General features: G+C 37.2%; 1 long non-coding RNA gene across 1 annotated transcript; it reads left to right on the top strand.

Moving 5' to 3' along the window:
- Positions 1-1,327: 1,327 nt before the first annotated feature.
- On the top strand, positions 1,328-13,608 carry LOC111871590. The gene is made up of 3 exons (XR_002844062.2): positions 1,328-1,442; positions 4,391-4,591; positions 12,859-13,608. It is a non-coding gene; the product is annotated as an uncharacterized LOC111871590 (long non-coding RNA).
- The last annotated feature ends 12,485 nt before the right edge of the window (positions 13,609-26,093 follow it).

The following is a 26,093-nucleotide window of genomic DNA, read 5'->3' as shown; positions in this document are numbered from 1 at the left end:
GACGGATGGCTTTGTATTGACGGGAACATTAATTTAAATCTTGTACAGTGGGTGACTGTTGCAATCTGAGATATCTCTCAGTGCTCAGCCCTCAGCTTATTTCCCCATTTACATTTTATTGTACTACATGTATATAGCCAAAATACAAACCCACAAAGGTACGTGACCGAAAGCGGTGGCAGTCTGCTAACAACAGGCTTCGAGATCTCAGGACATATTTCACTTAAGCTGACCCAAAAACTTGAAAAAGAAACAGTGGGAAACGTTTTCTCTAAAACCAAATCGCAATGTCTGTCAACTGCTCATATTCCTTGATTGAGAAGTTTTCAGTCTGAAATGAAAAAGAAAAAACTGAACGAATTTCTCAACCAATTATTGTCATTACTGTTTCGTGGAAAATATTCTTCAAAACGAGTTTTGTAAATGTCTTGAAATACTCAGCTACGTCTATTTTCTAATACGGCTTCAACCAGTTCTTCAAAATAGTCACTAATGTCGTAGAAACAATCGCATTTATTTCGTTTTACACGTTGCAACCAAGATTTAGGTTTTAATCTTTAGTCTCAGCTGTAAGCACAGTTTGGCTATGGTCCTTCTTTGACAGGCTGAACTCGTTCAACTAGCGAACATCAGGGAAGTACGCCAGTTTCTCCTGCCAAGAAGCATCTGAGAAATAGTTGACTAATGGCGTTTTTTTTTTCAAACAAAAAAATTGCATTATCTTCGCTCAGTTGAAGTACCCTCATCAGAAGCTTTAGCACGAGACAGTGAACGAACTTCGGTATGAAAAATTGAAGTTTCTTCTTGATTGCACATGTCTTAAAAAATCTGGGATTTAACTTTCAATCTGTTTTTGTTATGTCACTTGAACCCCTTCGAATCTGATCCTCTCAAATAAAAGAAAATATGCGCGTGCGCATGAGCATGTGTGCGAGTGTGTGAGTCGCAATTAAAGACATTTACATCTAAGCAGTTGTGTTCCCCCCTTCCTTGGCACTACAGCCCCAGTGGGCCTAGGCCTACATCCATGAACTTCTCTGTTCACTTCGGTTTTTCTAGAACTTACACATTCGGTAGGACTCCCTGAGCGGGTGATCAGCTCGTCGCAAGGCCTCTACCTGTATACAAACACAGAAAAACACACACACAAACTAAACATCCATGCCCTGAGTGGGATTCGAACCCACGATCCCGGTTTCCAAACGAGCGAAGACAGTACATGCCTTAGACCGCTCGGCTACCGTGACCGGCAAGCAGTTGTGTTAGTATTTCAGATTTCAGCCGCCCCGCAGTAGAAGCAATTAAATATATCACTAGATCACTAGACTAGTGTGTGTACTGCCCTCTAATAATAATAACAATCCGACTCATAGATCTGTGATGTTATGTTATTGTGCATTCAAGATGTAAGCATACTACAAACATTATGTAAATTTTCATGGGTAAGCTATTGCTGTCTTGAATAACATGACTTTCGATTGTATTTCTTAAGCATCTGATGTACTTGTGATTACTGTGTGGGGCACTGAAGAAGCGTTCGTGTAAGCTACTGTTTCATTGCGCTGTATTCAATCAAAACAGAGGCTGCTGACTTAACCCATAAAAGCCAGACGCAAAGCAAAGCATCAGTAGAAGTAAAAAGTAAAGCTATCCCTGTACCAGGCCGTGAAGGCCCATAGGGTTGTGAGACGTTGAGGGTCCCACATCATCTAGACAATCGGCTCAAAGACGGTGGTAAGGTTGTCAGCCTCATGCGCCGGCCGCGCTTTAGTCCCCAGGAAAATTATTTAATTAATTCCTGGTACTCATATCTGTTAGAGGCTGAGTAAACCCCAGGGCCTAATGCGGCTGGAAGGATTAGGTCAACTGAAAAAAACGCAATGACCTCATCGGCACTTGAACCCGCGACCTTCCTGCTTGTAGCATAGCCCCTGAACCAACTACGCTACCGTATGATCGTAAAAATTTAAAACGATGCCAATGGCAGAATAATAAATATATAAGAGACTGTTCAGTTCAGGCGACTCATCAGACACTTTGCCCTTTGTTACCAAAACCACATTACCATAGTAGAGTAATGGGTACACTAGACCATAATAAATAAAGTTCAGTGCACCTGGGTCATCCAAATTTGATAATTTCCTATTGTAAATAAGCTAGAACTACTTTTATTACAAATTTTATCCATATTCATCTCCACTCTTCTCTAGCTTGGGTATAGTGGTTCTTTGCTTCAGTTGAAACAGTAAAAACTATCAGTTAAGCAAGTTAGTGGTGTACAAATTATTTGGCTCAAAATACCATGCAACCTAGCCTATGTTAACAGCAGTAGCCCTTTCAAGCTCTTCCAAGTTCATCTCAACACTGAGAACAGAAGTATCGTAACCATACATAAACTGAAGTAGGATGTGATGACACAGCAAAAGCTTCAAGATACCCTTCCCAGCATGCTGACCTAGGGGACTCATGGCCTTCCTAGTGAAGAGAGGCACTACATAAAAGCTTGCCAATATGTCCTGTGGTCTGGCATGAAGAAAACTCAATGTGCAATCAAAGACTGCCATGTTCTTCATGAGATGTGGAGAGCTGCCAACATGAGAGCCAAGTACTCCCACCAGATGTTTGGTCACGTAGTAGGTAGGGGCCCCATTGGTGTTCACAGTAGGCTTCTAGGAAACGCCCCACCCATGGATTTCAGGAGCCTGTAAAGCTGTGGAGGCCTTAAAGCTTACAGTTCAAGTTGGTGGGAGATCTCACCAGAAAATGAAGCTATCTTCAAGAGTAGAATTGTCTTTTGCTCCTCAGAGTCAGTTGAGTATCCCCAACTTGCTTATTAATTAGAGGTGGTTAAGGTTTATTTCAAAGTACTCTCTGTTGGCACATCCCTAATAACAGTGAGGAAAAAACCACAACAAACCTTAGTCAAAGTAGCCAGCAGCACAGTCCAAGTTTCAAATTGTTTATTCCCAAATTCACGTCTAAGAGAATTACTGCTGTACCAACATCCTCAGCTTCTGAATTCATTGCTGATAAAAGAGCCCACACTTTGCTGTGAAGCACATCTGTATTTATTTTATGTACGTTCATTTTAAAAATCTACTTCTACATCTAAATGCTTTCACACTTCTCTCTAATTGATTTCTCTTATCCTAAATTCATGCAAGTGTTGGGTCAGTTTTCTTAAGGTTCCACCTGGTCAGCCCTCTCACATATCTGGAGTGGAAGGGTCTACTCAAGAAGGTGTACATACTTTCTAAAATGTGATCATTAATTTGCTTATAGGATCTAAAAGTTGTGACTATGGTACATTAGTGACAAAATTAAAATAATGTGGTTCATAAAAAGTTCAGACAGTGCTCAGCCAACAGCTGATAGTTGAAACATGTTCAAAGACAAACAATGTTTGTCCTGAGTCAGACACTGTCAAAACTGAAATACAGTCCATACAGGGTAGCAACAGTGTACAAGGAACAAATTTTGGGCAAAACAGTAACACTTCAAAAGAAAGAAATTGTATAAGGCTCCCAACAAAAACATACAACCATATAAAAGAACTGTAGGATAAAGAAAAATCAACGAAATATATAATGCATGTTAAAAATAACTTTGCCACAAAAAGAAATATTGATACATTACTAATAGTTATCAACTAAATTACTGCCCTTTTGGTGGCAATTGTCAAATATATACACCAATGACTGAATTAGATATCATAAAATTCTTCTTCGGTATACAGTTCAGTATGCTAACATTGTAAACTGTGGCATAATCTAAAGAGCAGCATTTTTGTACAGTGTTATAGAAGTATTTCAAATTATTCGAGCAACCAGCACTTTCCAAAAAGTGTGACAGTCAGAAATGGAACATCAGTTCCTAGCATTGTCACCATTAAAAAATTGCTGATTTTAAAAATTACATCTAAATGCCATCACATATAGCATGAAGCTTTGCCAGTCATCTGTATATGTAGCAGTATATTCAGTGTACACTCATCCTATGGGCTAATGGGAGAGAGAGGAAATATGGAAAACAAGTCACAAAATATGTACAGCATGACAGTACTGACATGTATGCTGTTTCATTATATCAAAAATTGGAGGGCTTATGAATAAAGTGCACTTAGCATAAAATGTGCTTAATTCCTCTTTACAACATCTGTTATAAAAATTGTTTATCTCTGATAAGCGAGTTAAGCTTGGGATGCCCACAGAAACATGTAGATCTTCATGTAGGCCATCTGTTATTGTCATGTTTTAATCAAAACTGAAAAGTGTTGACAAATTTTTGTTTAACTTCCCAATACTAAACTTAATGAAAATCTGTTCACCTGTTCTCAAGTTATTTCATACTCACAGCTGAATATGTCATTGCTTTAATGAATGCTCTGCAGGAATTTGGACATGCCTAAACCCCAGCAATAATCCAGTTACCTGTAACATTATACACCAGCAATTACAGGTATAATTCCTACAGTGAATGGGAGGACTGTTTAGTTTCTACTTTTGCAAATTCATTTCAACACCAGGCAAAAGAAGCTGAAGGATGTCAATAAGCAGGTTGGAACTAAACAGAGAGAGATCTCAGTTCACAGGTATTTGTGAAATTTTATGATATAAGCTATGACTTCAAGAAATAAATTTTGCATTTCTGTTTGGACTTGATATTAATTTATTACCAATATGACTCTGCTGTTACAAAGCAAATTAACTTCTGATATCACAAAGCAGAGAGATGGAAATATTTTTACTTGTATTTTATTAAACATTCATCATTAAAGTAATTCAGATAAAAGCTGTAGATAATAATAAGATGTATATTTTATGTCGCTCAGTACAGTATGATGAGCCAGGTGTGGGAAATTTTATAAAGTTATATTCTGGTTTTGTGTAAGGTAGGGGTTATGCTGACTGGTACCCACTGAAATTGAATTCACTGGACAATTCTAATATGTATCTGTAGTAATAAATTTATCCAAATCCCTCAAGCAGTTCCAAACATGAAATACAATTTCTCTGTTATGCATTCATTTCATGCATTCTATGCAACAAAACAGGATAGTATGTGCATTGATAATATGAAAACCAAATAATTTTCACATTGACAATAGCAATTTTGAATGTGTACATGCAAACTGAGCAATTCCGCATAATACGAAGCATAAAATAGCTCTCCTCCCCATTTGTGCGATTAACGAGGTACAGAGTACCTTAAGCTGAGACCTCAACATTTAAACACAAAACACTGCGTATCAGCTTCCTCTTTTTATTTAATGTATTAAATCCCTACAACTTCCATAGAGAAATCCATTACAGAAGTGCAACTGGTCATAAATTGTGTATATTAGACAGATACATCTAGTGTAGCAGTCAATTTAAACGACTCTTAGGTGACAATGGAAATGCAGTATTGTTGTAATGTGACATGGCATTTGATGTTTAATGAGTCTGTGAGTATTGAGACTGTATAGTATTCAAAATAGGATGATTAGTGAATACTGAGAATTTGGTGAAATGAGAACTGGCAGGTGAAACTGAATTACGCACAGGAATTCTCCCCCCCCCCTCAACTTGTTTGCCACAAATCCCATGTGACCTGGCTTAGGATTGAACTCAGGCTACTGCAGTCGGAAACCAACAACTAACTGCCTGAGCTGTGACACTTTCCAGATTATTATACTGGCAGAATTAATACGTATGAAGAAAGACAGCAACATTGTGAATTTTATTAAAGAGATATCTGAGTAGCCAGTGGAAGTGATAGTGATACATAAGCTACTTTATTTAGATACAGTGAGTAAGACACTTTTTTCCAGTGTGCAAGTCTTACTGTTGGATAGACTGAAAGTAGTGTATTGTTTAATTTAATCAAGAAAACTGCAGGATAGTGTAGGTAAAATATTTCATTACCAGTGTTGTGATAAGAAAGAAATCGATTGATTAAAGATGTCCAGAATAAAAATAAAAGAGAAAAAGAACTTTCTGGTCTACAACAATGGCTGCCTTCTTTACTGACTTCGTAATTTCTGAAGTGGCTTCAAAATACAGAGGATCTGATTATTGTTTCTACATACACTTTCCTCTTACATACACAGTCATGATCCACATCAATGGTAAAGACATAATCTGGCCAATAGCAACCATGACTCTTTTCTAGAATAAAAAATTCCATGTTTTCACAAAAGCTCATGTTACATGACATCAGAGTTTACTTACGGGGTTTATGCACAGAACAGCAGTGGTAAAAGAAAAGAAATTCATGGGAATATAGAAGATTATGTTATTTTAGAATAGATTATTATGCAGTAACCATGATATTGAGAGGCCAGTAAAATTAATTTGAAGTTTTACCTTCTCACACTGGGCTTATAATGAATCAAATATAATTTCTTCACCATACATGTCAAATTCATATACACTGATGGTTAAATTTCATAATTTTATATTGTGGCTATGGCCCTAGGATCAACTCAGCCTCTAATAGATATTTTTTGTATTTTTTCTTAAATAGCAATCAGAATTACAGTTTTCTATAAGCTATTGTATAACATTGGGCTAATAAGCCCACCTATGGCAGGATGAGGATCCTTCCACCGAAGGAGCCTCTGTTCTAATAGATATGAATGCCAAGAATCTTCCTGGGGTTAAAGGGTGGGCAGTTTGTAAGACTGATAGCCTCACTGCCACATGTGAGCTGATTGTCTAGAAAATGTAGGAGCCTCAACATCTCACAACTCTATGGGCCTGCACGGTTTGCTAACAGTGATAGCTTTACCTTCCTTATATATTGTTGACCTTGCCCCATCATTAGAAGTGTCTGAGAAGATACTGAAAATTGAATGACACTGAAGTAATTGTAACCGTCATACTCAATTTAAAATGAGTTAATAATTTATCTTTATTGTTTGCAGCCTGTTGTGTATTATATACAGTATTATTATATCAATCAGCACAACAAAGTTATTGTGATGAAATTAGTTTATATTTATATTTTTGTATATCACCTGTAATATAAACTGTAAAGTTCACCATACACGATATGAATCAATAAGTTACTTACCATTTCTTAACTTCACCACTGATAATGGTTCAAATCCTATCTAACAAATAGAAAACAAAAGGTTGAAATAAAATCGTGTAAACACAGTCAGAATTTTTTCTCAGACTGGAGAACAATAAAACATGGAGTTCCCCAAGGATCCATCCTGGGACCCTTGCTTTTCATAATATATATAAATGACCTTCCACCAATAGTAAATATCTCATCAGAACCCATAATATTTGCTGATGATACAAGTGTCATAATTTCTAGTAAAAATTTTGATGATTTCTGTGCAATGTCTAACAGAGCACTCTCTCACATGAATAAATGGTTCAATGCAAACAGACTTGCCCTAAATCTTGATAAAACGGAAGTAATGAAATTTACAACAAAAAATACTCCTCAGTATGTTTTAAATACTGAATATAATGGAAAATATATGGAAGAGTTAGTAAATATGAAATTCCTTGGCTTGCAAATTGATAGCCACCTAAGTTGGTCAGACCATATAGATAAGTTGATTCCTAAGCTAAATGGAGCGTGCTATGCGGTTAGGTGTATGTCTCATGTCAGCAATACTGAGACTCTCAAATCAATTTATTTTTCCTATTTCCACTCTGTAATTAAGTATGGTATAATGTTTGACTTCAACTCATCTTACAGTAAAAAGATATTCATCTTACAAAAGAAAATTGTTAGATTAATGGCTGGTGTTAAACCAAGAGACTCATGTAAAAATCTTTTTAAGAGACTAGAAATCCTAACTTTACCATGTGAATACATATTCTCCTTAATGATCTTCATTGCAAAAAACCAAGAATTCTTTCCAACTAATTCTACTATTCACACTGGCAACACAAGAAATAAAAATCAGCTTCATAGACCAATTGCCAGCCTCCAATGTTTCCAGAAGAGTGCATATTATGCTGGCATTAAAATCTTCAACAGTCTACCATCAAATATTATAGCTCTTATAGATAAACAGGCACAATTTAAAGCAGCGCTAAAGAGATACTTAATTACACATTCATTTTACTCTGTTGAGGAATTTATGCTTTCAAATAACCTAAAGTGTATGTAATGTATGGATTTTATTGACACTTCACTACTTTTGTGAACCTTTTACTACTATTGTGACTTTGCTTTCATTGATAAATTTTTTGCAATAGTTTGATTTGTTCATGTATATGTATTGTATGATTTTTTGACTAATTCCACATCTTATGGTCTTTCTGACTAACATAAGGATCTATTGAATGCTATATATATGTATGTACATATGTAGTATTATACATCGAATGGCACAAAAGTAATAACTGCTTTATATTCAGTAAGAAAGTTTTAGTAATGCAGTTTTCATGTGATACAATTTGACACGTGCTGAAACACAGAGACATGCAGCACAGTTATCACAGTTATAAATTGACCCTGAGGCTCTGCCTTGATTATTTGTACATCTTTGTGGGTGATTCTTAATAGACTAGTAACCTCCATTTTACAGATGCAGGTCTAGCAAGTAACACAATACTTTGAATATAGTGGATTACATTTTTATATGCCAAAATCAAGGGCTTTTAGAACAATGTCATAAAGTAAGAAAAATAATCAATTTTTCATGCTAACCAAAGATCATACAGTAACCATGAATCTTGAATATATACTGCGCTCTGTGGTTTTGATTGCAACTGCCAGAACAGAAAGGTTAACCATATCAGTAACATGCAGGAGACTCATAACACTCACAAATAACATTTACTTCTTTTTAAGTAAAATTACATTCATTAATATTGTGAAAAATATTGTAATTTTCCTAATGTCTGTTAAGAATATTTGTGTCTTCATGCAAGGACTGCTGAAAATGGTAGTTTCAGTATTTTTTATGGTCCCATCTGGACAACATATTTTGACTGGCATGGTATATGTGATTTGTATCTCCAGTACATCTAAACCTATATTTATTGGCACAACTACACAGTGCTGTGTCATCAGCAAATAAAAATTCATGACAAGATAGAGGTTGTGATAAAATATTAAAAAAATAGTTTTATGTCATGCTGCTCCTGAAAATCTAATTGAAATCATTTTTTATCCTTGAAAGTGTTGCCCAGGAAGCCTTATTTTACTCTATATTTTTACATATTAAACTCTATTAGGCATTCTACTCAAATATGAAGGAATATAATGAGCAGTAAGTGTTTCAGGTGGAACTGTAGACACTCACTGTATTAAAGAAAATGCACCATAGATTACTGAACAGAGAAATCCATGTGATTAATTTCAGAAACTTGCTTGAATGACAAAGAATACATCCCTGGACCACTAACTTTAAAACTGGCACTTTTAGTCCCAACAAGAATTCATGAGACAATAGCACCTGCACACCAGTGGCTGTCAAAGTGTGGTTCTTAACTGTTACATGAGCTTTATCTGTATGGTAGGGTACAAGGGATAGTCAGTAAATAGTTCACTACTGGAAGTAAAAGAGCTGCAATGGACATAATGAGTTCATTATGTGTTTACAGTATTATATTTAAGCATCCTGTTGCACTCTATACGATAAATGATATAATGATACAAATTCTGTCCCAAGTGCAAACAATATATTATGTGTCCTTGATCTTGTTCACCCACACTACATGTTTCGGCCTCAGACGGCCATCATCAGGTGTATAACACTCACATCGTTGTCACACTGCACTCAGCCCAAAATTTAACATTTAAAACACTTTCCTTGTTATTATCAACATCTACTTCGTTGATATCTGTCTGGATGTAGATCACTTTACACACGTTAATTCTGACGTACCTGTAGTAGCACTACAGAACTAAAGATTCTGTAGTGCTACTACAGGTACGTCAGAATTAACGTGTGTAAAGTGATCTACATCCAGACAGATATCAACGAAGTAGATGTTGATAATAACAAGGAAAGTGTTTTAAATGTTAAATTTTGGGCTGAGTGCAGTGTGACAATGACATGAGTGTTATACACCTGATGATGGCCGTCTGAGGCCGAAACATGTAGTGTGGGTGAACAAGATCAAGGACACATAATATATTGTTTGCACTTGGGACGGAATTTGTATCATTATATCATTTATCATTATGTGTATCACTAGGTAGCAGCACAGTTCAGCCTCATGGCAGTCTAGGTAGCAGACATGCATGAGCATTTCACAGGCTGGCTTCAGTAGTCAAATTGGTGACCATGCTTGAGGCATATAGTACCGAAGGACCTTCAAAGGTCGCAAATGATGCCTGACCAGGTCACTCAGTTGAGATTCCTACAGAAGCAACTGTGCAGTGGGTGTAAGAGTTGTTTAAAACTGACAGGAGGATAAAAATAAGCAGTGTGGCAACTGCACAAGGGTGTTCCCAAGGTTTAGCATACAGCAAAATGCATGTTTGTTTGAAGTTTTGGAAAATGTTTGTATGGTAGCTGCCAAGGCAACTGAGGGAAGGATCCAAAAAAAAATCAAATGTGTCTGTCTTTCAGCATCTCTTACTTTATGCAGATGTAGGAGAAGATATGCTTAACCCCAGTGCTTCAATGCAATGGAAACATTCCAGTTCACTTTCAACCAAAAAGTTTCTGCTCATGCCATCAGCTGGGAAGTTTATGCTTACCATGTTATGGAATTCTCAGGAAGTACTGTTAGCCCATTTTAAGAAGCATGGTGAAAACTTGAATTCTGCATTATACTGTGAAGTTCTGTTGAAGCTTCATGATACAATTTGCAGAAAATGTTCAGGCCAACTGGCAAGAGGGGTACTGTTTCATCATGACAATGCCAAACCCCACACATCTCGAACAACCCAGGAAAGATTTCAAGAACTACAGTGGGAAATTCTTGAATATCTGTCTTACAGCCTGGATTTTGATCTTAATGACTTTCATCTATTTAGTCTGCTAAGAAACCAGCTTAGTGGCAAATGTTTTGCTGATGATAGAGAGTTTGAAATGGAGGTATTAATACACATTATACATAACATTTTTATTTGGAGTGAGAAACTATTTCTGTTTTCCAACATTGTCTTGAAATAACTTTGGAGGCAATTAGAGATAAGATTGCATATTTTTGCAAAAAATAACATTATGTAGCATTAGGTCACTGAACACAAGCCAAGTACTTGGCCATATAGATGAACATAGAGTTAAAACTTAGTAATCAGCATGGACTTGACCATATAATATTTCAGTGTTTCCAGCTAGCACATGAGTCATTCTTTAATTTCTCCCAGTTGCTAAATATTACTTCCTTTATAATACTGCACCAACAGTTCTTGCTACTACAAGAGTACCACAAAACTTGCTACCAATAATTCTGTTCCTTGAATAATGAATTGGTTAGGACACTTGAAAAATGACAGAAGAGAAATCAGTGAGAAGTCAATGATGGTTAATTCACAGATTTATGGAAAAATATACCTCCATCGCTCCGTATATTTTTATTTTGTCATTGTCATCATTGCTGTCTCCTTTGTTTCTTCACAGATGAAGGCTTACAACTTGATTTGTTCTCAACTGACCACACTCACACTCCTTGATACTATGTTGCATGTCACTGACTAGGATGTTTATTGTTAGTCTTCATCTCTGACAATATACGTGGTACAAAAGGAATCCATGTTCCGTTATCCACCCATTTAATCTCAAAATTGTGGAATGAGAGATTATATGTCATATTTTATTTCTATTTCAAGGTTGTATTAATGTCTCAGAGCAATTCATTGGACCACTCTTGAGAAACTGAACCTCCAGTGAATCTTCAATACAAAGGCAATAAATTACAGTAATGTTTGTTTGCTTGCAGGCTGGGGAGAATATTTGAAGGCATAAGAATAGTTTCACATTGGAAAGGATATGTGTGACATTGACTGAGGTGTTGTGACCCAAGAATTCAAATTTTTACAAGAACATAGTAATGTAGAGTAATGATTTAATTTAAAACATATATCTTGCATGAGACAATACTACAACTACTGTTGTATGTAAACACTTCAACTGTGTGACTATACAAAGAGATTAATGATATATTCTTTGCTTATAGTTGCTCAACTGGAACATTTGTATGCAATGTTATAAATATAAACTAATACATATAAATATAGTAATAATATGCTACTAATGGCACAGTGCCTATTTCTAGCAATGTATAAGTAACTGCAATGCATCACTAGCAGCACAAGTAACTGTCAATAATGGCAGAGAGCATTTGTGTAGAAATACAGAAAGTTTATACGTTCTCCCCATTGTCTTTCATTGTCTTTCTGTGAAGCATAATGTCATAGAAAGAAAACTCTTACTAGCATCTGGAGTAATTTGTGCAGCAAACATTGTGAAACCTCCATTTAACCTAATGCTAGTGTCACCACAAACTTTAAAATACACAATAAAATGCATATGTTTAGTACTGATGTGAAGTTGTTACTGCTCAACAGTAGTTTTATGATTCAACAGTAGAGGTCTCTGCATAGCAGTTCTATGAAGTGGTACCATCTAATGTTAGGCACTGCATTTACTATGCATAAATTTTTATTCTGTCTCTCTCTGATGATGAATGCCCCACACTCCTCAATTTCAAATATCTCAGGATGAAACATGAGTCAGGAATCAAGGAGAAGTCAGATATTGTTCTAAAAATAAGTTTGCTATGCACTTGAATCAGATTGTCAGTTTATTTCACAGTATGGTCATTTTGGAGTGGAAATCCTAGCCAGGTACAAGTAGTGGCATTAATTGATATTGCTGATATGTTAATTCAAACAACATCACTGATATAAAAAATGACACAGATTCTGATGAATTTGAAATTGCAGATGACCATAAGAATATTGAAGAGCCTCAGCACATACCAGAAGACACTGAAAATCGTGAAAATCATACAAATATTGTTGATGAGGAAGACAAGGAAACTCCATCTTGTCCAATGCAGTCAGAAAGAGGGCAAAACCTGGAGCATGCAGCAACTAGTTATGGAATTAGGATGGAGACAAAATATAGCTCCAGTAAACAGTCATGCATTATTTAGACTCCATGGAATAATTTCTAACTCTGGATTCACAGGAGGTAGTACTCCTTTCGAATTATTAGCCTTTTTTCATGATGAAATTTTAAACTATTCACAATGAAACACCGAGATATGCAAAGCAGAAAGCCCACCAAAAGAAACATGAAGACCTATCAAAACTAAAATCTACGTTTGCTCATTAAAAGCTGTAACTTCATAGGAAGTGAAACTGTTTTTGCCAAGAGTTGTGCCTGTGTGTTGGGCAAAAATCCTACCTACAGGACTGTTGGAGAACGGATCCAGCCATAAAAACTAATTATGTCAAGTCAACTGGCATGTCACATGATAGACCCATGATTATTTTAGCAATGCTTTATGCAAATAAATATGAAAACCCATGGGCTGAAGAGGTTATGATCCTTGTGAAATATGTTTCCTATTTTCAGTGAACTAGCAAAAAATTTCGAAGAAGTGTAACACACTAGAGAAAATCCTGACAGTAGATGAGGACATCTGTGTATTTTAAGGGTCATGTATGTCATAGTATATACAAAATATAGTATTGTGAAGAAAGAAGTGATTGTGGGTATAACATGGGTATGTATACAGGCGCACAACCCACACAACCTGACCATAACAGTTCTTTCAGTCTGGTGGACAACACCTGTGACCCATGAAAAATAAGTATTACATCATACACATGGACCAGTGGTTCACAAATTCAATACATTTGACCACTTATGTGTACTGAGTACAAAGTTGTGGGAACTGTAATGGCAAACAAAAAATTAATGATAAACTAAGCGTTTTCAAGAATATTATATTTAAGCATCCTGTTACACTCACACAATATATGAGACAACTCCGTCTTAAGCGCAACAATTTAATTGTAGTTCTTCCTTCTTAAACTACGGGCAGTGTAGCAACTACGTAAGAATATACACCTGATGATGGCTATTTAGGGCCGAAACATGTAGTCTGGAGGAAGGAAAGAAAGAAGAACTACAATTAAAATTCTTGCACTTAACACTGAGTTGTCTCATATATTGTTTTCAAGAAAATTGAGAAAAGGTGAATAACTGTCTGTATGAAGACACAACTTCTTACAGTAAATGGTGTGATATGAGATGTGTTTTCTTACTGAGCACTTTCCATGATGAGAGGATGGCTGGGGCAAACTTATGGCAGTAATAAAATACAATAAAGATGAAATTGGTATGGACAAATCCAACCAGTTGCTAGCTTATTAATTTTTTTTCAAAAATGGTCAGTGAATTGGTGGAGGAAATTTCCTTCCACTTCTTTTGCTTTCTCTTATGAATACTAATATTTCACACCAGAAGATTTATATGTAAATAGAAGTTTCTGAGTTTTAGAAGCTTGAGTCTGTTTCAGGCAAAGATTCCCTGAATTTTACAAATTTTACATTCCAAGATCTGGTTTCTATTGAGAATATCCTAAATTTAGGCATTTCTTCCCTAGTAAAGAGTCACTAATTCTGTACACTTCTTTCCAGTCATTCATGTATTGTGGTGTTGTGTAGTGGATAGGCAAGTCATCCCCAGCAAAACTGCTTTAGGAGTTGAATTGTGACACGAGTGTTTTAGGGCAAGAGTTTACATGGAGAATGATTATTTTCTCAGGGTGAAAACCAGGGCACTTACTCAGAATGGCTCCATTAAGTGCTTAATATTGTGCAATAATGATATGCAGGAATTTGAAGGAAGAAAATATCCTTTGCATATCTAAATCCTGTCAAAATCTGTCTGCATTATGCAAGATCTTGAACTTCTTTTTCACAAAAAATGTGTGTATCCATTGCACCAGCGTTGTCTTTAATGTCAACATGAAATAATGAGACCATGTTTCATCACTGGTAATAGTGCAACTAAGGAATTGTGAACATGGATGCAGTAGCTACTCAGTGTATTGGAATGATGCATGGAGTTCATAAATTGATACTGTGTCTTGACTAATGAGCTCTGTAGGAACCACCTATCAACTTTGGCAGCAGAAAACATGCTGCATTTTCAAAAGTTCTTAAAAATTGAGATGTGTATTTTATGCTGTATACATCATTTTATGAATTATCTTTTATAAATTTGGTAAAGTTTAATTAGTACTGTTTGTAAAGTAGGGGTTATATATGGTAGGTATTCAAGAAAATTGAATCTGCCTTAATATTTTAGGATAGGCCCTCCCAGTACCAATTTTTTTTTAATCTGGTAAATAATACCAAAGATAAAACGTATGGATGAACAGATTTTACATGCCCATCTGATACACTGTTTGTAAAGAATACAAGCATTTCTTGTTATATGTGAGATCAAAAAATGTGACTTCATTTTAATGAGGTGAGTTAATTTAGACCAGTTTCCATTAATAGTACTCATGAATTGCTTACTGGCCAATCAAGAGGATGAGACAATTGGCTAAAGCATAAATACAGAATTCAGTATTGCTGATTTTTGCAACCAGTTCAGTCCTTTATTCTATACTGCAATCACCTGCTTCATCAGTATTTTCAGTCACCCACTTATCCATTTAGCAAGCCCTCTAAAGTGGTTGAGGGTCCTTGTGACCAAAACATGTAATGATGAATGAGACAATAAAATTGATTAAACCATTGATATTGTGGCATGTAGACCCACTTCTAGGCAAGTACCATGAAGCAAGTAACTATGCAACACCCACTGATAAGTAAACACAAACAAGCATGTTTCCACAGCAATGAGAGAACACAGCAATAATGAGAGATATGTTTTCTGTATGCCCTGTGTTGAGATGTTTTAACCAGGTCCAGTTAGCATTTGGAGTCTTCTGAGTTACATCAGTGCTGGGGTTCAGTTGCTGTGAGCTGTTGCTGTTAGAAGCTGGCAGCTGAGGTCAGTGGCAGTTTGGGAACCCAGAGGAAATGGAACATCCACCATTGGAAGCCGCTAGCAAGCAAAGGCAGTGAAGATGTGACTAGACACTAGTGTGTGTAATAGTGAANTAAGGGGCCCAACTGAGTAGGTTAAACCTTCCCTATACACCTGAAGACGGAGACAGATCCAGTCTCCGAAACGTTGTGGTTTTTTGTCTTTTTTATATACCGGACGATGGGTGAAGTCCAAAATAAGCCAAAAGAAGTACAGTATACACCATCGTCAGAATCCTTTCAAGTCTATCTGTAAAATGTAGTCGCACAATGTATCAAAGTGTGCAATAAATGAAGTCATGAATCCAAGATCCTTCTATAGTTACTCTTACATGTGACAATACATTTTATTGATTTAATTGATTTTATTTGTATTAATTTACTTCATTTTTGTATCAGTATTCCCAGCACCTTTATCTAGAGTGATATTGTGTTAATTTTTTATTTCTTTTTTCTAAATATATACTGTCATCTAAAACCAATTTAGCAGTGCAAAATACATGTTTCTNNNTATCGTGATGCTGAGAGGGGGGAGAAAGGAGAGAAAGAATGTCCATGTTTGCATGTGCATGTGCGCATGCGCCATGACATTTATGAAAATGATTTTGCCTCAGTGATGTGGGCTTTCTGCATATGTTTCAAGGATACTGTGCCATCACATTTTATAGCAGAGTCTAGCATTTTTTAAAGCATAAATATAAATAATTTAGACTGAAATGGCATATATTATTAAAATAATATAGAGGATATGTTATACTGCACCAGACAAGCAGTTTAAGTAATAGCAAAAATGTTATAATAATTTCTGTACCATGTACTGGATATTTCCGTTGATTCTTATGGGAAAGTGATATTGACTTTTTACAATTTCAACCATTATGACTTTTACTGGACCATATATTGAGGTGTACCTATATGAGTATATAATATTTCCCAACCCTGACTAAAATTTAAGCCCAAAAGTAATCTTAATAACATTTCTTTTTAATTTTTTGGTGACGTAGAGAATGTTAAAAGAAATACCATACAATTCAAATAAAATTCTCTTTCTGCACTGCTTACATTTTAAAATTTTCAAAAATTATTGAAAGCCCTGTGCTAATGTTTATTTTAATTCATCTTCCATTTTACTCCAGATTACTATGACACGACTTCTATCCTGCCAAGTAAAGTGTTAAAATCTCTTACTAATAATAGTCTGTAAATGGTGTGAATAATTACCTTTCAGTCCATCCAACTGTCGAATACATCCCATTATTTTTGCAGCATGATGTGTGGATAAGAAGACTTCATTGTGTTCCTTTAATTTTTTATATTTCCTTTTAGGGCACAATGTTATGTATTTAAAACTAAATTAGAACATTATTAGGACTATAAAAGTAATTTTGATAAAAGGGGAAATACGTGGATGGTGAAACACTCAATGAAGTTTTCTTTGGCAGCAGAGAGTTTAACACAAAATTGAGAAATATCTGAAATGGAAGTAACGAAACACAGAGGTTATTCATTTGAGAATATTAAAGTTGAATGTTAAATAAAGAAAAAAACTTAAATTGAGGAACATTAGATGGGTCCCATTATATATTTGAAGTGTCAGAACTTATAATGAGTTCTTCCAAGTCTTCTCAGGTACTCTGGATTTGCCAGGGACTGGGTCCATGTTGCTATTCAACCTGACAAGCTTTTCTGCGTGTGAATGTTGCCAATTTCCTACTCTGTGGAAGTGGAACTAGAAGCAACAAGAATGCGAAAGTTAAAAATAAGAAAATAAATGAATGGACCAATGATATAAGGACATAAGAAGAAACCACATATGCACACAAATGGGATCAAGGCACATGATACTGGATTAGCAGTAAATGAGATGAAGTAGAGTATAGAAGGATAAACCACAAGTTACAGAGAAAATAAGGAATAAAAAATACGGAAATTTTCAGATAAATACCTTGGCCAATAAATTGACATGTGACTCAATAATATGGTAAGAGCATAATTTAAGAAATATAGTAATTTGGAATCCCAAAGATTTATCACCATTACATTAAAAGGAAAATGACAAGAAGAAGACCAGATTGAAATTGGGACAGCAGGTTAGGAAGGATATAAAGAAAAAGATAAGAACATGGCAGGAAATTTAGGAGGAGCAATTATGTGAAGGCAAAGATAGATTACAGGCTTGGTTGCTAGGCAACCCACTTAATAGCAGTAATGTCAGAGGAATAAGAACTTAACCATGACCATTTTCCTCTGAATGTTTCCATCTATATAGAGAGGTTAACAGGAATTATGAAACAGGAAGTACTTCTGTGCACAATTTCTAATTGTATACATATATTCTCTTTAACTGATAACCTGCATTTGTTTATTAGATTATCATTGTGTATTTGAGGTATGTGTGCTTATGTTATGACTGTAATGTGATAAGGAAGTCTGTGTACTTGGATCACCTGGAGTTCTGTGCTAGAAGGAAAGTACCTGGTATGATCACCCATGCTAGACAGAACAAAGGGCCAGATGGAAGATTGGCCCTGGGCATAGAGACTGGAGGTTGGGTGTGATGCCGACTGCCTCGTCTCATAAAGCAGTATGTGTTGACAAAGCTAACAATAGATACTAGATGCAAAATTTTGGGAAAAGTTGGAAGACTCAGAGTGAGATAACTATATGAGCTAAAGCAGTGTTTCTCAAGCTGTAGTTCATGGCAATCCATCAGATGATCTATAGTATTATATGAGTATAATACATATAGTATTATTTATCATGTTTCCTTCTCATTGGAACACATTTTATATCTCTTGTTTTTAGTTACAAGAATTTGTCTATTCTACATTAATATTAAAGCTCTTTTAGTCAGCTTTTCAGTGGATTTTATGTGCTCTGTGGTGTTAGAGGAATTGCATTTTCAAACATGAAGGTTAAAGATAAAGGTAAATATAAAGTTATCTGTATGCTTAATTAATTAAGCATCACGCAAAGAAAGCTTACAGAGGAGTGGAGGTGTAGCTCCACAATTCTTGACCTCTGACCTAGATAGAAGTAGAAGAATCAAGTTCTGCTTGCTGCTTGCTTCATGTTGGCTTCTTGCTTAGCTTATTCTTTGCCCCTGAAGATGGAGGGGACACGTCCCTCCTACACGGCCCTATATCCATGAAGATAGAACTTTCCATAGTTATATATTGTTTGGGCAGTGAAACAAAGGACGTTATAATGGGCTGCAAGTAAAACTTTGAGAAATTATATAGAATTTTGATGGAAACTGTGCTGGAAAACTTCCGCCTTGAAGTACAAGGACACTGGAGTGTAATCTTCAAATATACTGTAAAATAAAGTAACATGGTTTCGAAGGTGGAAGGTGGGCAAACCTGGGGCAGGAATATGTGAAAAGTGGACTTTAATGTTGGTGGTGCTGAACTTCCAGAAACGTGGCAGTANTGGGGGGGGGGGGGGGGGGGGTGTGCTCTAATACAGTGAAGTCTCATGGTTTTTTAATTATTTCCAAATGAAATTTAAAGGTAGGCCTACAGATTTTCCCTGAATAATCTGTGAAATAATCTTAATGGAACATACTGCAATCTGAATAGCTGATTCACTTTGTTAGCAGTAGAATGCAGGCCTACTTCTCTCTGGAATGCACATGTAGTATCTCCAAAGTCTATTTGCTTTTATCAGCTATGCAGAAACAGCAGAACAAATAAAAGCAATTGTAATGACGGTGATGAACCTCCGGGTTTCATTTTTAGGATACTTTCGTTATTTTGAAAAAGAAAATAGGTTTATACTATCACCATGCTGTTTGTATATCCACCTTATTAACTTTTGAATACTTGAACCAATCTTTATTAAAATATGATATGTATATCATGGCATCTGAGCCCATCTCAACGGCGTACTTCATAAATCCTCCCATCGGTAAGGGTTTCTATGTGTACCCCCTTATCGTTGCTAGGCAACAGTTCGGTAAAGATGTTACCGCGGCAACGAATACACACGCAACATTAGAAGAATTGTTGGACGCGTCGTTTTCTATGCGGTTCATATCGTATCAACGGAAAATAGTTGATTGGTTCTTCCCAGAGCTTCATGTTGTATCTATATTTAGTCATAGATAAGAAGGTCTATCAGGAGGAAGTAAGGTATTGAATTATCAAATGGAGAATTTGGAAATTCGCAGGTTAGTCATTTTAATCGACTTCATCGTTATTTTTTAAAGCCCCACGAGCAAATAAGGCAAGACAAACGGCAGCATTAGCCACGGCTCAACAAATGTTTCGACTGCATTCCGCGTTTCTTGAGAGAGTTGCCTCCATTCTATCAACACACTTAATGCCATTAAATGTGAGCAAAGTAATTACTTTTTGTGTTTTTTTTAACTTAACTTTTGTCTGTGTGTTAACTGAGGGGTAGCAGAAAGCATAAATTTGATTAAAGTCGTGGCCATGTTTTATTTTTGCATCGTCGCTGCAGTTTCCGCTCTCGCTTCGCCATTGTTATCTCGCCTTCCTGTCCATTGTGCTTATTGCGTCAGCTTTTTCTCACGATGCTAATGATAATCTCGCTTCGTGCCATTTTAGAGCTGCGGTAATGTCCTAGACCTTGACTCACTGCTATAGCATATCTGGACTGAACTTCCGGCGAGTGAAGTCATTTTACCGCTTAGAGACTGAATTGCTTTTGAATGGTATATACACGTTCAGTTCATACCTCACAAGAAATATATTACGTTTCTAGTACAAAAAAATCAAATGTTTGATCTTTAGGTGAGAATTACGTTGTTTGCTATGAGAACTATATGAAACATACGAATACATTCAGTAGGCAGAATGCACAGATTTAGTATGTTAAAGCATGTGGAACATTCAGAACCACTGGATCTAAAAGGTTATTAGAGCCTAAACAGAACGTAAATTTGTAATGTACGTAAGAGTTCCTTGACACATGAATAGGACCGCTATATAACAGTGATGGGCCTCGGACATATTATGATCTTGCTTATGATCTTCTTACTTATTTTGAATGAAAAGCGCTTACAAATTTATACCGGTAGAGAATCTCTTTATATTATAAAAAGCAAAAAGAACAGAAGATTAAAAATGCCCAATATAAAAATTACCGTTGTTTAAATTACTTTCCAAATATAATACTTAACATTTTATACATTTTAATCATAAGTATGAAATTCCAAACCTACTACAGCAAACGAGAATTTCTGAGCAGAACTAATCGCCTACTATCTTTTGATACTAAACAGGCCGCATAGAAAACGACGCGTCCAACAATTCCTTTATTGTTGCGTGTATTCGTTGCCGCGGGAATGTGTTTACCGAGTCGTTGCCTAACATTTAAAAGGGAGATACATTTTACCGAGCCTTTGCTTATCAACGATAGAAGGGCTACACACAGAGGCACACAGACTGATGTGAGGGTTTTATGAAGTACGACGTTGAGATGATCTCAGTTGAAACGTACCAAGTTTCTTAAAGATTGGTTCAGGCATTCAGAAGTCAGTAGGAGGGATACAAAGGAACACAGACAAGATGGAGATCGAGTAAGCGTACGCTATGGAATTAGGCTAAAAATTAATAGTTTTTATGAGCTCTGTGTTTATGCACCCAAATGTGTGAGTCGAAATTACAAGCTGAAGTAGACTTTATAAATTATGTAAATATAAACAAAGACGGTTATTTTAGTTCTGTCAACTGAAACATACCTGCTATCTCATTTTAATTTGCGTACCGATGTTGGCGCGGTGGAAGCCCTCACCACTTGGCAATGTGCCCTACATGTGCGATAGGCCGCACCATAACTCAAGCGGTTAGTCGCTGGCTTCCCACCGAGGCGTCCCGGGTTCAAACCTGGGTCTCGTCAAGTGGGATTTGTGGTGGACAAAGTGGCGCTGGGGAGGGTTTTCTCCGAGTACTTCGGTTTCCCCTGCCAATCATCATTCCACCAAATTCGCAATCATGATAATCACCCGGGGCAGGCTACAATAGGCCAATCAGTGGCCGCCGTGCCGAGTGGACCCAGTTGGACTCCACCCCCCACTAAGCGAATTAAAAAAAAATTATACATGTGCGATCCATCCTTCTGATATCTGTGCATATGGCGGTGTCATAGTTAGATTACTTCCTCGTAATTTTCGAGTTACTGATTCGAGTTTCAACATGAACAGCTGCGCCGAGTTTTTCGTAATTTTCTTCTGTATAGTACACTTTAATGTAATCCAGCCGTTGACCCTCTAAACGTCTCCAACTCACCCACCAGTCATTATCTGTCATTTGCCGTTTGATGATGTCGAACTCTACATCTGATATAGGGTCGTTAAAGATAAGAAGTAAAAACCCCTTAAATAGGTCGCTAAAGTTACATGAAAATAATTTTCCTTGAAGAAAATTAGTGAAAAATTATCAAATGAACTAAACCGGATCGGCTAAACTTGAATGTCGCTACAAACGGACCACCGATTGCAGCCCTTTTGAGTGTTTCATCAGCAGAGCAATTAAACTTTTCACATGTACCTAACTCCTTGGAGCAGAGCCCTTCTTGAGGAGATAATACGAATAGTAGCTGATCTACTACAACTATCCCGAGGTAGGAGCCCATAACTGGTCCCCATATTGAGCCAGCTAAAGCCAGACCTTACCCTGCCATCCTCTTCCTCGAAGATCAATTTTAATATTATCATCCCATCTACTTCTAGATAGGTGTGCCGGGATAGCTCATTCGGTACAGTGACGGTTACAGGCAGGACTGCCGGAGTTCGATTCCCGGCAGGGACAAGAGATTCTTCTCCATTCCAAAGCGTCCAAACTCTCTCTGGGGCCCCACACAACCTCCTATCCAATGGGTAGCGGGCGCCCTTTCCCCGGGGCGTGAGGCTGACCACTCACCTTCCTCTAGTGCTAGATCTCCACCCCCGCATAAGTGCTTAAATGTCTGAACAGAGACAACTCTATCGTTACCTACTTCTGGATGTTGCAAGTAATCCCATTCGTTCAGATTTTCTTACCATAATTTCACATGCATTTCTCTTCTCTATCCCCCCTCCCCCCTTCCATCCAACTTGGGGCACTCATCTTTTACAGCAGTATCATTACCCAGGAAAAAGTAGGTAAGAATCTGAGAGGTTCATATTGTATTGGCAGATGCATATTGTCCACCTACTTCACACAGCCCTGTCTACCCTTTTATTCAGGAAGTGCTTGACTTTGAACTAGATCGGGACTCCGATTATCCTGACCCAGGTTTTCCTCAATGCCTCCAGTCAATGCAGGGATAATAGCTTTCTAATTCTTCAGTCATGCGTTATGCTGTCACGTGACGATATATAGTGTAGATACCGAAATCGTAAAATAAACCTCCACATGAGGTTCATATTGTTTGTAACCTCCAGCTTCTTCGTGATTTTGGACAAATTACTATTTCCTTTTTTTTTATGTTGGTGACCAAATTCGGTGTAGGCCTGTAGGTGGCAGGCCTGCCTGCTCAAAAGCTAAAAAGTAATAAGCATCTGCATATATAGTATATATTGAAGAAAGCAACCTTCTGTGATTTGGCACCGTGTCTATGTGGTGTTAACCGACGTTTCGGAGGAACGTATCGCCTCCATCTTCAGGGTAGAAGAAAAAATATAAGAAATCTGCAAGTGAAAAGACCGTGAGAACCGGTAAAAGCAGACACCACATATACACGGTGCCAAATCCCAGAAGGCTGCTTTCTTCATAGTCACCGCCGTGAAAGCCTCAAATCTTACATAGTATATATTGTTGGTGTTCAACTTTTGTGTCCGTTGGAATTCATTTAATCGGTAAACAAAGATATCAATACAATTTATAAAACAAATGGGGATAATTTCCGCTGAAATTTCGACGGAAATTGCAGTGGTTCGTATTTATCTTCTCTCTTTATTCCTGTTACTCCCACATGGAGAGTAAGGCATCCTTGAAACGCTTCGTTTCACTTCAGTTTCTTAATCTCACACAGTTGGTAGGACTCCTTGGACGAGTGAGCACCCCATAGCAAGGCCGCTACCTACACACAAACACAGAATAAACGCACATAGACATCCATGTTTCGACTGGGATTCGAACCCATGATCTCAGCTTTCGAGCGAGAGAAAACAGTTTATACCTTAGACCGTACGTCCACTGATATTGGCAGTGGTTCATTGATAAAAATTTCAAATATTTGGTATGAGTAACTTTGAAGATACGGTCGCTTCTCGCTAATCTCATTCCATTGTCCTTTGAAGCCCACATTGCTTCAGGAGACTACAGGAATAATACAGTTTTAATTGAAATTTTTTTAGGTAATGAGTTTCTTGCTTTGTTTTTCTTTTCTTCTTTCGAAAACAGACAATGTAATCTTCATTTCACTGCACCATCATTCCATTTCAGTGATTCGGCCGTAATGACACGGCGACCTGACGCGAGGGGTGATGGTCGGAGAGACGGAGGTGTCGCGGGCCGGGCACGTTCTAGACCTAAGACGCGTCTCTCTGTGGTTTTTCCTGCCCACACGTGCGAGGCCGACTCTGGAGCGCGTCATTTCGACACGAAAAAACACACCCACGGTCTGTGATTAATGTGTTCAGTACAGTCCGCCTGGTAACTGTAGAAGGGTTTCGCTTCCAACATCGGCTCTATCGCAGAGCTGCGCATCTTCACGACTTATAGAGGACTGAGGCGTGGACTCTCGTCCCGGAGGCTCAGTACCTTGGTCTGGGTTCATCGTTACTTTCGTGAATCCCTCCAGGCATATTCTATCATACTATCTTTGAACAGACCACGACCTCTGCTTTCAGAATTCTTACAAAACCAACATTCGTAATCATACCGTCGAGTCTACGCTGTATATAGTATATACGTCTGAAGAAGAGCCGTTGAAAAGGAAGCAATAGATACTTATGCATCATATTCGGGAGATTCAGTGTTTGAATATCATACCAAAGACTATTCTGATCCAGAGTGCACGTGATATTCATCAGTAACCCCAAGCACATGCTCTGATATCTTCAGGACATGGCCGCTTCCTTCAACGACTCATCCAGTTCATGATTCATAATCATCCTGCTGTTTGATGCTACAGTACCTCTGACTAACTTCATGTAGTGGAGTGGAGTTCCTCGTGGAAATGTAACAGGGGCTCAGTCAGACAAATTCCCCACCACTCATGGAGCCCGAGATTTTTACCAGTCACTGCTCCCTATTTTGACCCTGATGAATGCAGTCCACATCCTCACAAACACTTCCCTTAACACCTAATTTAATTTTATCCGCGTATCTATGCCAAAGTCTCCAAAACATCCTTCTTCCTTTCAGATTTTTCGACTAAAATTCTGCTTGCATTTCTCACCTCCTCCATGAAGGATACCTGCTCCTTCCTTACTAATTTTCATGACCTGATCGCCTGATGGGTTTTCGTTTCGAATATCGACAGAAATACTGACTGTACCGACTGAAATTTTTATTAGTTTTCCTCAGAACTTCTAGGCAAATTCCGGGATATCACCTCAACAAGACAACTACCATTTCCTTCCAAATAATTTATAATTTATTATTTACCAGTTCGAAGCTCCATAACATGAGATATTATACGAACTCTGAAACAAGTCGACATGAAATGTTCTTCACCCTTTTGTAAATTCATCACCTAGCAGTATTTCGATGTACTCATAACCATTCGCGGCAAAATTCAAATTACGGAAATTTTGGATTGCCCCACGTATTTTCATTATCTCTCTGTTCTCAGGCACGGTCCTGTTGTGTGTCCTCTCAGTGTGACAGACACATTTTCATATTCGTGAAGGAAGACAGGCAATTTTATAGATCTGTAGATTCTAATCGAAAAAGGTTCTTACTATGTTTTGAATTGAATAGCAACAAGAACTGCTCTTCTCTTCTGCATGAACCTAACATTTGTTTAATATTTCCCGAGAGTATGCCTATTTGAACTCTGTAATAGCCGTTCGTATATCATCATAGGCCAGAAATAAATCAGTCACTGTAACGAGGGGCTATAGGCTGGAAGACCGGGGTTCCAGTCAAGAGAAAAATAATTTCATCTCCATAAAGTCAAGATCGGCTGTGGGGCCACCCAGTGTGAAACTAACCATTCATCTGCCTCTA

This window comes from Cryptotermes secundus, unplaced genomic scaffold (genome assembly GCF_002891405.2).
Source record: "Cryptotermes secundus unplaced genomic scaffold, Csec_1.0 scaffold152, whole genome shotgun sequence".
NCBI classification, from domain to species: Eukaryota; Metazoa; Arthropoda; class Insecta; order Blattodea; family Kalotermitidae; genus Cryptotermes; species Cryptotermes secundus.
The sequence above is the reverse complement of the archived record's forward strand: the minus strand, read 5'-3'. Positions and strand labels throughout refer to the sequence as shown.